General features: G+C 38.6%; 1 long non-coding RNA gene across 1 annotated transcript in view; it reads left to right on the top strand.

Moving 5' to 3' along the window:
• Positions 1-2,879: 2,879 nt before the first annotated feature.
• Positions 2,880-14,590, top strand: part of LOC309631241 — a 94,770-nt gene continuing 83,059 nt past the window's right edge. The window contains exons 1-5 of the long non-coding RNA XR_014246140.1: positions 2,880-2,928; positions 5,901-5,991; positions 10,248-10,314; positions 10,909-10,993; positions 11,423-11,512. This is a non-coding gene — a long non-coding RNA (uncharacterized lncRNA). The remainder of the gene's footprint in view (positions 2,929-5,900; positions 5,992-10,247; positions 10,315-10,908; positions 10,994-11,422; positions 11,513-14,590) is intronic.

The raw sequence follows: 14,590 nt of genomic DNA on the forward strand, positions 1-14,590 counted from the left end.
GCATGAAATGTTCATAAGGATGGGTAAATAGATAGGAGGGAAAATTGTCCCAAGCTCGGTCTGAAATAAAACGGTTTTTGTATGTGAGACAGTTCACAACCAACTTTCTTCTGGAAAGAAATGAGCATTCCTGATAAGTGCTTAAGCAATTTTCTGATGAACTTGAAGGCAATGAAGAGCTCTTCTGGGAAATCAACTCCTCACCCTCTCATCTGATGTTCTTTAACCAGATGATTTTTTCCTGAATTCTGCATAAAATTTTTATCTAAACAGTCTCTGTTCCTAAAACACCTCCTTACCAAGAGTGAATCTTTGAATTAGCCTCTTTGGACTTCTTGCCTGGTGGCAAGAAAGAAATAAAAATTTAGGCATGAGATTTTTCTAGCATAATCAATGTGTGCATATGAGAGCCTAGTAGTTGGTGAACCAGGTTAAATAATATTTGAAGCAATGAACACTGGGCTAAGGAGTTAAGTCTCTTTGGTGGGGAGTGTGGAGCCATTTAAGGTTGCCAGAAACACAGTAGATGTTCAAATGCATAGTTGTTGAACTGCGCTGAGGAGTTGGATGCAATCCTGGTAGTGCCATAGGGCCACTTGGCCAGGGACCACGTGCTCGGTAATCCGGGCAATCTGAGCTGCTTGTCCACCACTTGACTGAATCTGGGATGTGAAGATCACCAGTGACCTCCTGGTACTGCCCTGTGACTTGGGCAGCACCAATCCCAGCTTTCATGCTTCTTGACCTATGTAGTTCATTCATACGGGTGTCTCCCCTCTCCGTATGAAAATCTCCCCTTTTGGGCTGTCATGACATTGTACTGTCCTGATTCTGTTTTCCTCTCTACTTTCCTGACTCTTTCATCACCAGTCCTTTGTCTCTTCAGGGACTTTCTTCCTTCTTCCAGCCTCTGGATGCAGCCTTCCCAAAGTGCTGTCCTCTGCCTTCCTCTTTCTGCGTATGCTTCCTCTTAGAGTTTTCATACCTGATGGTACATCAGGACCTCCTGCAGTGTAGTAATATCTTTCACCATATGCAACGTAAGAGCTGTTCCTATTAGCACTATCTTGAAAACAGTAGGATAGATTGCCATAGATTTGGGTTGGGCTGAGATTTACGTGGATGCATGGGGGGTGGACCAAATTACATCTCAATAATTTATCCCTAGGTGAGGATCCTATGCTTAAGTCTTTGTGTTTTAACCCCAGGAAATCTTTGTCTGACTTTAACACTAAAGAACTACCTTAGGGAATACTTTCCAAATTAGTATTAACAATATAGTTATGGCACATTTAAAACAGGTGCAATTGAAAGTCTCATTTTTCAAGCCTGTGAAGTAGAATGAAAATATATAGTATGATTTTATCAAGTTATTTTTCTTTCCCGTATCTATTTCATCTCTATGCCTTGTTTATGCTTCTAATGGTGCAGTCGTTGCAGGGAATTGTAATTTTGACTGTGAACTCCTTGAAAGCATAGACTATATCAGTTTGCTTCTGTATTGTTTAACACATGCTTAGCATACAGTAGATGCAAAACAAAATTTGATCAAATAAATTAAAAAGAAAAATGATGTCGTTAAGGAAAACCAGAATTATGGAACAAAAAATTAGAAACTAGATAAAAGGTAAAAATAATATTGAGAAGTTTTTAGAGGTCTGAATTTGATTCATGACAAATTTCAAAGAAATGTCCATGGAAATTATGATGATTTGCTTTTATACCTTGCTATTTATCTTTTATTTTCAGTTGACACTCCTCTCTTCCTGACTTCCTTTGTGATTGTTTAAAAACAGATCTGCAAATTCTTGGACACTTCTGCAGTAAAAAGGTGGAGACTAATTGCCCTTTCCTTAAACTTGGGCCAGCCAAGTCATTAATTAATGACTCTAGTCTACCAAATAGGATGAGGAGGAATCAATCCTATGATACTTCTGTGGCTAGGTTGGGAGAAATGATACAGCTTCTGCCTGACTCTGTATCTTGGAAGATGCGCCTTTGGGGGCCTGAGCTGCCATGTTAGAAGTCCAGATACCCTAAAGCTGCCATGATGCAGAGAACAGGAAGAAAGACCACTTAGAGGAGCCCCATTTGCTGTAGCCGCCAGCTGTTTGAGTCTTCCCAGCTGGAGTACCAGGCATATGAATGAAAAAGCCTTCAAAATCACTCCAGTCCCCGACACCATTTACCTGTAACCTTATGAGACCCAAAGCTGCCCAACTGAGCCACTCCCAAATTCCTCAGTCACAGAAGCATGAAAGATAATAGGTGATTATTATTATTTTACACCAGTAAGTTTTGGGGGGATTTGCTCTACACAGTGGGTAACAAATATACCCTCTAGCTAAATTATCATCTCAGCCAGATTCACCCATTTAAGTGCATCATGCTTTTCAAAACATGCTAAGATTTGCATGTAATAAATTTATGTGCTTCTAAATCTTATTCCCATTTCTCGTATTTATCCCTGAATAGCTAAAGCAAGGGCCCTGTCACGCCAGCTTGAGAGTTACAAATATAGAAGTTCAGAACTTGAAGCTGGGACTTCCCTGGTGGTGCAGTGATTAAGAATCTGCCTGCCAATGCAGGGGACATGGGTTTGATCCCTGGTCCCAGGAGTTCCCACATGCCGTCGAGCAACTAAGCCCGTGTGCCACAACTACTGAAGCCCGTGTGCCTAGAGCCCGTGCTCCGCAACAAGAGAAGCCACCATGAGAAGCCTGCGCACCGCAACGAAGAGTAGCCCCTGCTCGCCGCAACTAGAGAAAGCCCACGCACAGCAATGAAGACCCAAATGCAGACAAAAAAAAAAGAACTCGAAGCCTTTCAGAGCTACCAAGAATGTCACTTTGTTCACTGCCTGCCTGGGGAGAAAGGGAGACAGAGAGGGAAAGGGGCTACCAAGTGACAATGGAAGTCGATTAGCAGGTGATTAACATGCCCTGGCATCCCTGATACAGACAGAATGTAATTTTTTAGGGCAAAGCCATGTAAGCCTTTAAAGAAGATAGTATGTCCCCTTTCCTGTGAACTAGAACATTGGAGGGTGTGGATCTGGGAGAGGACACTGGTGACCCCACCAGTGTTAAGCCCCTGAGATTCTGAAGCAGGAACAATTATAAACAAATACAATAAATCTTAAAAAGAAGGAATCTCTTATTTTCAGAGCTTTGTGTTTTGTTACAGGAGCTGTGTTCTTTGGCCTGACCAGAAGTGAGTTCTACATTCCTTTTAAGATATGTAAGGTGCTTGGTTTGTTGGGTACTCTCTGTGGGACAGAAATAACTCCTGGCCAAAAGAGACAGAAAAGCCAACTAGCCAGGGCAGTTTAGCTAATATTGCCCCAACTCAGTGACCAACTGGAAAAGGACCTTGACCAGCTGGGAGATGGGGACAGCAGACATCTGAAGGGCAGCTTCTGACTTCAGAGGGTTCTAACGGAATTTTCACTTTTGAAATGGACCTGGCATTGCTTAGTTGTTTGTGGAATTTGGGGAAACTGCTAATACACTTGTTAGACTTTAGCTTCTTATGATTTGACTCTTCCAGAATATGTAAAATGGGGCAGCAAGGGGGTGTCTATTTCTTTCAAACTTTCTTCGGCTTGGTTATAATTAGGGTTCCTGCATAATTGCATTGTGTTTCCCTCTGCCTGGAATGCCCTTCCCTCAACCTGTACCCACAGACTGCCGCCTTCATGAGCATATACTCCTGGGGAAGTTTCCCAAGAGCCCTTCCTCCTGCCACCAGAGTTGATCACTACCTCATTTGTGACATTGCTGCTGCTCATAACCTCTACAAGATCGTTTTCCATGCTGTGTGGTCATTATTTGTCTTCAGACATCATTTGCTAGGCCGTGAACTCTTAGAAGGCTGGCCCTTAAGTTTGTTTTTTGTTTGTTTTTGTTTTTGCCATGGATTAAGTACAGATGCTGTGTCTTTCCTGATTTCCTTATCACACTCCCTGGGCAAGTAGTAGGTACTTTCCTAAATGGATCTCAACAGCTTGCCAATTGTGGAGAGACAAAAAGGCTTGTCCATAGAATCTCTCTAGATTGCCTGGCAGGAGTCAGCTGGGATCAGTTACTATCTATCGCCTCAGCAGGAGAGTCAGTGACTGGTCTCAACTTGCTATAAAGTTTCCAAGGGATATTGGTGCCAGGAAGCTGCTATACCCAGCACTGGTATGTACTTCCCCTGAGCCCCTGGTAACAAAATTTAGGTTGTTTTGCCCTCCTGCCTCGCCCCTCTTTATCACAAGCTGCTTTCATGAGAACCGCAGGAAAAGAACAGAAAAGGGGCTGGGTCTCACTCCTCCAGCACATCCATGGTGTATCTGGCTGTATGCAGTCCAACCACCCCTCTTCATGGGATGCTGAGAAAAGGGGCTACATGTCTACTGACTCTCTGCCTGTGTGTCCCAGTCTGTTCTGGGTGGTGATTATGCATATTTGACTGGGCCCTTTGCCTGATACCAGGTCATACCTTGGAGATCAAGTGATCAAGTAAAAATAAATAAGTAAGTAAATAAATAAATACAAAGTGTGTGAGCTTGGGAAACAAATGGTTGGTGTAAAAAAGCTAATTTCAAAGGTCTCCATCAGCCCATGGCCACTCTCTTCTCTTCTAGATGCCTTACTAATGCAAAAAGCCAGAGAGGCAGACGCTGTTAGCTTGCCTGAACATGTTTTCTCACCTTCCTCGTCATTTTGATTAGAACTCCCTTGATTTCTGCTGTTGACCCCAGTCAGAACTGATTTTTGTATCCTATTATGCCCTCTGGAGGTGTGACAAACTATCAGGGTGATAACCCAGAGAAGAGCAAGTGACTGCAGGATAATGAACTTAGTGGAAAGCTAGAACAAATAAATTTTAAAAAATTGTTTTTCATTGTTGATACCTGCTAAATTTGTTGCCACTTCATTTAGAGGAATTTGGACTTCAGTATTCCGTGCTCCAAAATAAAATATTAGGAGAATCTCTGCCTTGGAGTCAAAAACAGAAAGTTCTCTCCATGGCAAACATCTACCCCTTATCTTTATGCAAACTGTTAATCAGATTTGGGGTAAGATTGTTAGCTCAAAAAGGAAACCAGTAGGAAATATAGTACTCTCCCAGTGTATAAATCCATGTAAGGGTTATGCTTTCCGGTGGAAACATTATGTGTTGTCTAGTCACCATTTGAAATTTTAATTTTGAGTTGTGGTACTTGGCCAGGAAAACTACTATAACAGCCTCAAAACCAGGCAAAACCTTATTCTTTCGACTCTAGAGCTATTTTGGTATGGGTTTATAACATAGCTTTCTCTTAACAAAGTCTCCCCAGAATTCTATTTTATTATAAAATTCTCTAAACCTTGCATAAAACACTGCTATCTCTACCCAGATTACACAGATATCTAGAAAAGCGATTCATCATTGTATGAAACCACGGCAGGGACAAAGGTAGACTCTTTAGTTCCTGGGTCTCCTAATTCTGTTCTTTTGTCATAAGCCGCATATGACTTCACTGGCTTTATGGTTTAACGAACAAAAGGTTCAGAAGAATCTTTGGACATCAAATGGCCTTCATGAAACAATGTCTTGATGAGTTAAGTAAAAACGAATCAGAAACACATGGACCCAACTTCCCTTGAAATATAAGAGGGCATACAAATCAAGGCAAGGAGCACTTAACGAACACTGGGTTTGGGTTTCCTGAACCTGAAATGTTAAAATAATTAGCAAGGACTTATTGAGGCTGAAAAGTGATCAGTTCCAGTATTCCTAACTCAAAACTGAAATGAAGAGAGGCGGAAAGGTCCTAGAAGAGAAGGGAGTGGCCATGGGGCACAGGGAGACCTTTGAAAATTAGCTTCCCCCTCACACCACTTTTTCTTCTCTTCTGCTTTGATTCCCAGGTTTCAGCTGAAGACCTACCTAAACTGCTCTGAATTGGTTTGACACAAGTCTTTCTAGTTCCTTCTCAAAGGCAGAAAATGATGACATTTGGTAAGACAATGCTCTGTTCATTCTTGACTTGGAGATAAATTCCTATATTGACCGTTCAGGAAGTTTGGTTACGTAAACAGGTTGAATTTATTTCTTAGTGAGCTGGACTTTTCAGCATTTCCCAAACCCAGAAAATAAATTTTCAGAAAGCACTGTAAAAAAGTTATAAGCAATAATTATTACCTACTATAATACAGATTTTGAAGTAGATCGTAAGCTTGGAGAAAAAAAACAAAAAATTTGAATTGATTGAAACTGAGAGACAGCGGTTTCCTTGCTTGATTCTACACTGTATCTGGGATTCCCAGAATCCCTGCTCTGGCCCAGATCTTCTCCTTTCTTCCTTGCAGAGGCCTCTGGGACTCAGCCAGCTTCCCATATTCTTCCGCAGTTGCTTCCCTCCATCCTTTGTGATATTTTTTCCCTACATTCAAGTCTGGCTGCAGAATGCAAAGCGATTTCCCATCACTACTCCAGAATGCACATTATTTTTAAAGATTATTTTAGAGATTTTATTGGTAGTCATCATGAGAAACTGACTAGGGCAACAAAAATATTAACCATGGGGAAGTCTCAGAGCTGACAGAATAATCCCTGGTCTCTTGGTTCCTGACTTTGTCAACTGAAAGCTTGACTGCAGTGGTCCTGCCTTGCCTCTTATCTCTGAAGGTAGATCTCAGCAGCCAGACCCCATTTCTTCAGGCCAAGTGTATCCTTGCTTTCACGATAGCCCTTGGCCAAGCCTGAAGATACTACCCAGTTTGCATCGTTAATATTTCCTTCTATCAAAGGGGGGAAGTTCCATCTCTAAAGCCCCGCCCTCCCTTTCTTTAAAAAATAGTTTTCGTTTTTTTTTTAATTAATTTATTTATTTTTGGCTGCGTTGGATCTTCGTTGCCGTGCGTGGGCTTTCTCTAGTTGCGGAGAGCAGGGGCTACTCTTCGTTATGGTATGCAGACTTCTCACTGTGGTGGCTTCTCTTGTTGCGGAGCACCGGCTCTAGGCGCGAACGCTTCAGTAGTTGTGGCGCACGGGCTTAGTTGCTCCGCGGCATGTGGGATCTTCGCGGACCAGGGCTCGAACCCGTGTCCCCTGCATTGGCAGGTGGATTCTTAACCACTGCACCACCAGGGAAGCCCTCTAAAGCCCTTTTGATTAGAGGACATTTGTTCACTATTGTTCTGCATAGCCTAGAGTTAGCCTCTTCGGTCGTATTCTCATGTACCCCCTCCTATTTATGAAAAGTTAATTTTTTTTAGCCATTTCAGACCTATCAATCAGGAGCTAACTTAAATAATAATATTTTTTATCAAATAATATTTGTTATCATTTAAATATGAAACATTTCACTTACTCATCTATACAGTATATATTTATGTCAGTTAGGCCCAAAATGTCTAGTACTATGAATTCAATGGGCAAGTGTGTGATATAATTCTCTTACAAATTGTGAAAGTATTCAGCAAAGGCCAAGAATCCTGGCTGAGGGGAATGACTTCATTAATTCATTCAACAAACATTCTCACATTGCTTCCTCTGGGGTCTCCACTGATAATATTGTAGCACATGATAAAAAATGACAACAATCTTTTGGGTTTGGGGAGCATTATTATGCCATCTGACACTCCCTTAGCTGCAAGACTTTCTTTCGGATGCTTGTATCCATTATTTCCTTTCCTGCTACTATAATAATATTTCCCTTCTATTGAACACCTATTAGGAGGCAGTCATATGACTTATGTTTTCTCATTTAATCTTTTGACAACCCTATGAAATAGGTAATGTGAGCCATATTTCATGACTGAGCAAAGTGAGACTCAGAGAAATTAATTTGCTCAATACTGAGCCACTGATAGAGTGAAAGAGTCCAAATTTGAGCCCAGATCCGACTCAAAAGCATATTGTATTCACCACATTCCTCTCTATTTTCTCAGTTGTTCTGAATAGAATGCCTAGAACTTTCAAAGAAAGGTGCTATATAAATCAGTTCTGATGATAGGGTGATCACGGCCAGGAAAATCAATCTCACTATTTTATAATTATACCACTATGGGTTCACAAAATATTAGAGTGGTAGGGACATTTATGATCACCAAATCCAACCCCGTTTTTACCTAGACAACAACCCCCTAGAAAAAGAATGTTGTCTTCAGAATGACACTTAAGGCAAAACCAAGACTGCAATCACATCACCCCACTTCTCAAGCCAGTGTGCTTTCCAATCTGTTTGCCATCTGATATAACCAATCAAATTACATTCAATCAAAAAGAAAAACTTCACCAAGAAAAAGCAACTCAGAAATCTAACTCAATTAAGCCCCAAAGCTATTATGCCTAAGGTCATTGCCAAAGTAACCATTTCTCAAACCAAGAGATCTGGGGAGACTTGTAAGTATTTTGCATTGGGTTCCAATGGCTGTCCAATCTTTGAATACACTGTTGTTTTTGACAGCTGGAGGTCAGTATATAAGAAGGTAGGGTTACAATCTTTCAAATGTCACCTGTACCAATGATATGAGCACTTGTTATAGTGATACCAATTGAGTCCTTGTTTTTCATTTTTAGTTTATAGTTGGGTTTAGAATCCCCGTTCAGTCATCTATAACAGCTTTTTGATTGCTTAGACTCAGAGCTCCTTATTAGCCCTAAATAATCTTCCTGTGTTTTCTTTTTCTGTTTGTCCCAAGTCCTAGGAATTCAGCCTGTTTTCCTAGTTCAGTGTAAAAAAATGATAGTGCAACCACAATTATTTTTATTGAGGTCTTGTTATATGCAGACACTGTCCTAAGTGCTTTACATGTATTATTTCACTAATCCTTATGAAGTAGATCCTGTTATTATTTCCATTTTATAGATCAGGAAACTGAAACAAAGAGAGGTTAAGTAATGTTCCCAAGGTTAAACAATTAGTAAGTGGTTGAGCTGTTCTGTACTATATGATTTTACTTTCTCCCTCCAAAAAAGGTCTCTCAGGGACTTCCCTGGTGGCACAGTGGTTAAGAATCCGCCTGCCAATGCAGGGGACACGGGTTCGAGCCCTGGTCCGGGAAGATCCCACATGCCATGGAGCGACTAAGCCTGTGTGCCACAACTACTGAGCCTGTGCTCTAGAGGCTGTGAGCCACAACTACTGAAGCCCGCACACCTAGAGCCGGTGCTCCGCAACAAGAGAAGCCACCAAAATGAGAAGCCCGCGCACCGCAACCAAGAGTAGTCCCCGCTCGCCGCAACTAGAGAAAGCCCGCGCACATCAACAAAGACCCAACGTAGCCAAAACCTAATTAATTAAATTAATTTTAAAAAAAGGTCTCTCAGTTTTTCTTTGTTACTCCCAAAATACACACAGATGTATATGCCCCCTCTCATCACATTAAAACAAATAGTGTTTTGCTGGGAATGACTGCTACAAAACAAAGAGAGAGTAACACAACATGAACACTGATAAGTTACAAGGTTACAGAATCTTACGAAGTTCTTTGATTGTGATTTGTGGTCTGTAGCTTATGACTGCCTCCTGACATGACAGCTGGAAGACCCAATGATCTTCTGTTCTCTTATTTCCCTGGGGATCGCAGTTTTTTTATTCATCTGTACTTTTTCCTTGTCTAAAGAAACTGGGGTAAAAAAAAAAAAAAAAAGCTTGTAGAACTGACCTGGGTGTAATATGATATGGGAAGTGGGTTTACATCCAAGAGAGCTATCAATAAAGAGACTTCTATGAGTAAAAAAAAAAAAAAGTACCCTAATCCTATCTCGTGGACTGATGTCTCCACTGAGACCCTCCAGACTTCATGGTATGCCCATCTCCAGAATGATTGATCCCCTTGGGGGAGGAGGAGGAAGGAATAGGAGAATAAGGAGACAAAGAAATATCCTTATGAGTTAAAGCGTAATCAGCTTGTTTTCCTGTAGCATCTTACTGGTAAGAGTTGAGAGTGTACCTGGACTTTATTTTAAACAGGTCTGTCACTTACCCTTGTGGGGATGGTAAAGGATAGATACAATTTACTATGGCAATACCGGCAGTTGAACTTTTGATTCCTCGCCTAGCTGTTGCCCAGGGGTTGGTCTGTTGGAAGCAGGCAGGCACATTTCATGCAGAAATAAACTCCACTGTTTTTTATAATCTAGTATTATGCCGACACTTCTATATGTTATAAATAAAATCCTAATTAAAACCAGAAAAACCAAAGAAGTCACTAATGGGAAGACACATGTCTTGGCTCTGCCACTAATTAGTTTTGTGATTTTGGCAGATTCTTCAACTTCTCTGGGACTCAGTTTCCTAGTTTTTAAAGTGAGAGAAGAAACAACATTTCTAAGGTATCTTTTAATTCTAACATTCTTTGATTGATAGGAATCATGTGAATAAAAGGCTTTAGAAACTTGAAAATCTAGTACTGTAGGGGAATGTTGCTTTTCTATTTTGAATTTTATCAGACTTTGTTTGATTCTGAATTTTAAAACAGAATTGAATATTTTTCAATTAGCTTTCTATGTAGCCCCAAACACATATCTAATTCAGGAAGAAAAAAACCCTAGAAATTTGTTGGGGGAAAAAAAGCAGTGTTCTTCGGTTTTCTTAGACATTAAATGGCTCATTCAAAGCAACATTTTGATAAATTGTGTAAATGAGGGAGGAACATATGGATTAAATTTTCCTTGAAATACATACGTACTTAAAAATGAAGAAGAAAAAGTGCTTGGCAAAGCCCATTTGGGGTTCTACCAAATGGGAAACATTTTAAAAATAGTTGAAAATGCAGTTTTATCTCAAAATGCCGCCATATTCACCTACCCTTATTGACTATATATTCTAAAGTTTGTTATTTATTCTCCTTGTATTTATTTTTTCAGTTTGTTTTATGCCCTGGGGGCTTGCTCAATTTTGCTACCTTTTTTTCCCTTTTTTAACAGAGAGCATAGTCCATTAGTCACTGAAGAGCACATCACAGTATCTATTGCTTCCTGTGAGATTCCTGTTAATTGGACTTCTGTGGAGGTTTCAGTTTGATCTCTCCTGGGGTAACAACTGGCATTAATTCATATTGCTGTAATGAAAATTTCTAAGGAGCACTTTGTGGTAGAGAAATAAAGGGGATCTGGTCTTTGAAGATGTGGAATATGGTAAATAACTTTCCAGTAAATCATGCTATTGCAGTGGAAGAGCTTTGAGGGAAGACAAGCCCAGAGTTTCCTGATTATATATAATTCAAAACCAGATAATTCAAAAGACTTAGAGATAACATTCCTCCGGATGGATAGAAGAGTTGGTTTGTCAACAGATCCCATAGTATAACTTGAAGAAGAGAAAAATTAAAAAATCTTAAAAATCACAGATTTCTGATCAAATTGGCAGTCCTTCTTAGTTTTAGGGGTTGAATTTATCTCAGTAAAATGACTGAGTGCAATTTGTGTAATTACTTTACAGCTCTCTGCAGAAACTGTGGAAGTCACATCTTGGCAGATAAATGTACGGATTCAGGTCACTTGGACATACTCCTGAAACCTGACATTCTGGGTAAGGTTTTTCTCCCCTCTCTTTACTTCTCCCCCGCTTCTTTTAATCTAATCCATTTAGCAAGAATGTTATTTTGTCATGAAAATACAAGGAAACAAGAACATTTTCTTGGTGTTAAACTCTCAGACCCTAGAAGTTGATACCATCAGATACAGCATTCTACTCAGGATATGTCCAAAGCAATGATAAGATTTATTTTCATAAGATGGTAACAATATCTTCCTTATCTTTTGAGGCTAACCGTTAGAAAACAGAAATACATTTTTACTGTTGGGTTGTCCTTTTTCTTCTGTAGTATTGAAATGTCATATGTTATTTTTAATAATTATTTTTCCATGAATTCTTTATAATTAAAAAAAACTCCTCATGGGGCTTATATATTTTACCCATGCAAAACTGCAAATAGAATGTATACAATTTCATTAGCTTTGAAATGAAAAATGTTGTAGGCAATTTTGTATAACAACTCAGTAGCAGATACAGAATGACTGACATCCTTGGAACTTCCCATTTGCTTGGTTTTATGTTTAAAGGCCCATTCAACATAACAGAGTATATTTGAAATATAAAGGAAGTAATTTTGAAATTCTTTATTCCATTTACTTAGGGAATATTATAAGTAATGTTATAAGATAAGTTTTGATGTCTGGTAACCCAAACATTTAAAATTTATATTATTCTATTCTTCAGTCTTTTTGTTTGAAATGTAGTGGCATATTCAGAAAATCTGAAAGAGAAAGAGCAAATTAATTATTTTGCTAATGGTATTGTGGGAAATTATTTCAGTTTATGAATAAAGGAAGCTAGGTACCAAAACGCCTTCCTCACTGTAAGGTGTTAATTTGTCATACTTAGGTCAGACCTAAGTATATCATGGTGGTTTGAAAACTTAGATTATTGTCATAGTTTCTTAGTTACTAAGAGAAATTACATTGCAAAAAGACTTTATTGAGGTATCATTTACATATCATGAAATGTACCAATTTAAATATACATTTAGATGAGTTTTGACAAATATATACATCTGTGGAACCACCATCTCTAGTCAAGATATAGAATATTCATATCACCCCCAAAATTTCCTTTGTTTCTCTTTACCATCCATTCCCTCCCTTAAAGGTCCTTGGCAACCGCAGATTGACTTTATACCATAATAAATTAGTTTTGCCTGTTCTAGAATTTGATATAAATTCAATTATATAATATGAACTCTTCTGTGTCTGACTTCTTTCACACAGCATCATATTTTTGAGATTCATTCATGTTGCTTGTATTAGCAACATGTAGTTTGCTCCCTTTACTGCTGAATATGTTCCACTTTATGACTATATCACAATTTGTCCATGTGCATTTTGGTTGTTTCTACCTTTTGGCTATTATGATTAAAGCTGCTATGAACATTTATGCACAGATCTGTGTATGGACATATGTTTCATTTCTCTTGGGTAATTACCTAGGTGTGAAATTGACGGGGTGTATGATAAATATATGTTCTACTTTTTAAGGAACTGCCAAAATGTTTTTCCAAATTAGTTGCACCATTTTATACTCCCATTAAAAGTATATATGAGTTCTAGTTGCTTCACATCCTCACTAACTTTTAGTATTATTATTATTTTTTAATATTAGCCATTCTACTGGTGTGTAATGGTATCTTGTGATTTTAATTTGCATTTCCCTGATGCCTAGTGATGTTGAGCATCTTTTCATGTGCATATAGGCCATTTGTATATATTCTTTTGTGAAGTGTCTGTTTAAATCTATTACCCTTTTCAAATTGGGCTGTTTGTCTTCTTTTTGAGTCGTAGGAGTTCTTTATATATTCTAGATAAAAGTTCTTTGTGATACATATATACTGCTAATTATTTCAAAAACTTTTTGGGGCAATATTGTACCAGGAAATATTATATCCTGTCAATATTTATCTGTATGTCTTGTAAAAAATAAATTTCCTCTAGACAACAAAAAAAGTAAAGAACTCAATTCAAAAATAGGCAAAGGACTTGAATAGACATTTCTCCAAAGAAGAAATATAAATGGCCAATTAGCATGTGAAAACATGCTCAACGTCACTAATCATTAGGGAAATGCAAATCAAAACCAAAGTGAGACACCACTTCACACCCATTAGGATGGCTATTATAATAAACAAACAAACGAACAACCCAAAACCAACAAGTGTTGGCTAGGATGTGGAGAAATTGGAACCCTTGTGCATCGCTTGTGGGAATGTGAAATGGTGCATCTTCTGTGGAAAATAGTATGTTTGATTTTTCAGAAAAAAATATAGAATTACCATATGATCCATCAATTCCACTTCTAGGTATATACACAGAATATTGAAAGTGGGGACGTGAACAGATATTTTTACACCAATGTGTGTAGTAGCATCATTCACAATAGCTAAAAGGTAGAAACAACCCAAATGCCTTTCATAGACAGATGAAAGGATAAACAAAATACGATATACACGTGCAATAGAATATTATTCAGCCTTTAAAAGGAATTAAATTCTGACACATGCAACAACATAGATAAAGATTGAAGATGTGCTGGTGAGATAAACCAGACACAAAAGGACAAATACTGTATGATTCCACTTATATGAGATACCCAGAGTAGTCAAATTTATTGAGACAGAAAGTAGAATAGTAGTTACCAGGGGCCAGTTGTTATCAGCTTAAAATAAGATGTTATAAATATACGACATTTTATGTAAATCTTATTGTAACCACAAAGGAAATAACTGTAGTAAATACACAAAAGTAAAGGAGTCAAAGCATGCCACCACAAAAAGTCATCAAATCACAAAGGAAGACAATAAGAGAGGAAGCAAGAAACAGAGAGTCTACAAAACAATCAGAAAACAATTAACAAAATGGCAATAGTAAGTCCTTACTTGTCAATAATTACTTGGATTAAATGGATTAAATTCTCCAATCAAAAGACATAAAATGGCTGAGTGGAGAAAAAACAAAACCCATCTATATGCTGTTTACAAGAGACTCACTTTAGCTTTAAGGACACATGTAGACTGAGAGTGAAGGGATGAAAAAAACTATTTTAAGCAAATAGTAG

Source organism: Balaenoptera borealis, assembly GCF_965194805.1.
Source record: "Balaenoptera borealis genome assembly, chromosome: 6".
Taxonomy (NCBI): domain Eukaryota; kingdom Metazoa; phylum Chordata; class Mammalia; order Artiodactyla; family Balaenopteridae; genus Balaenoptera; species Balaenoptera borealis.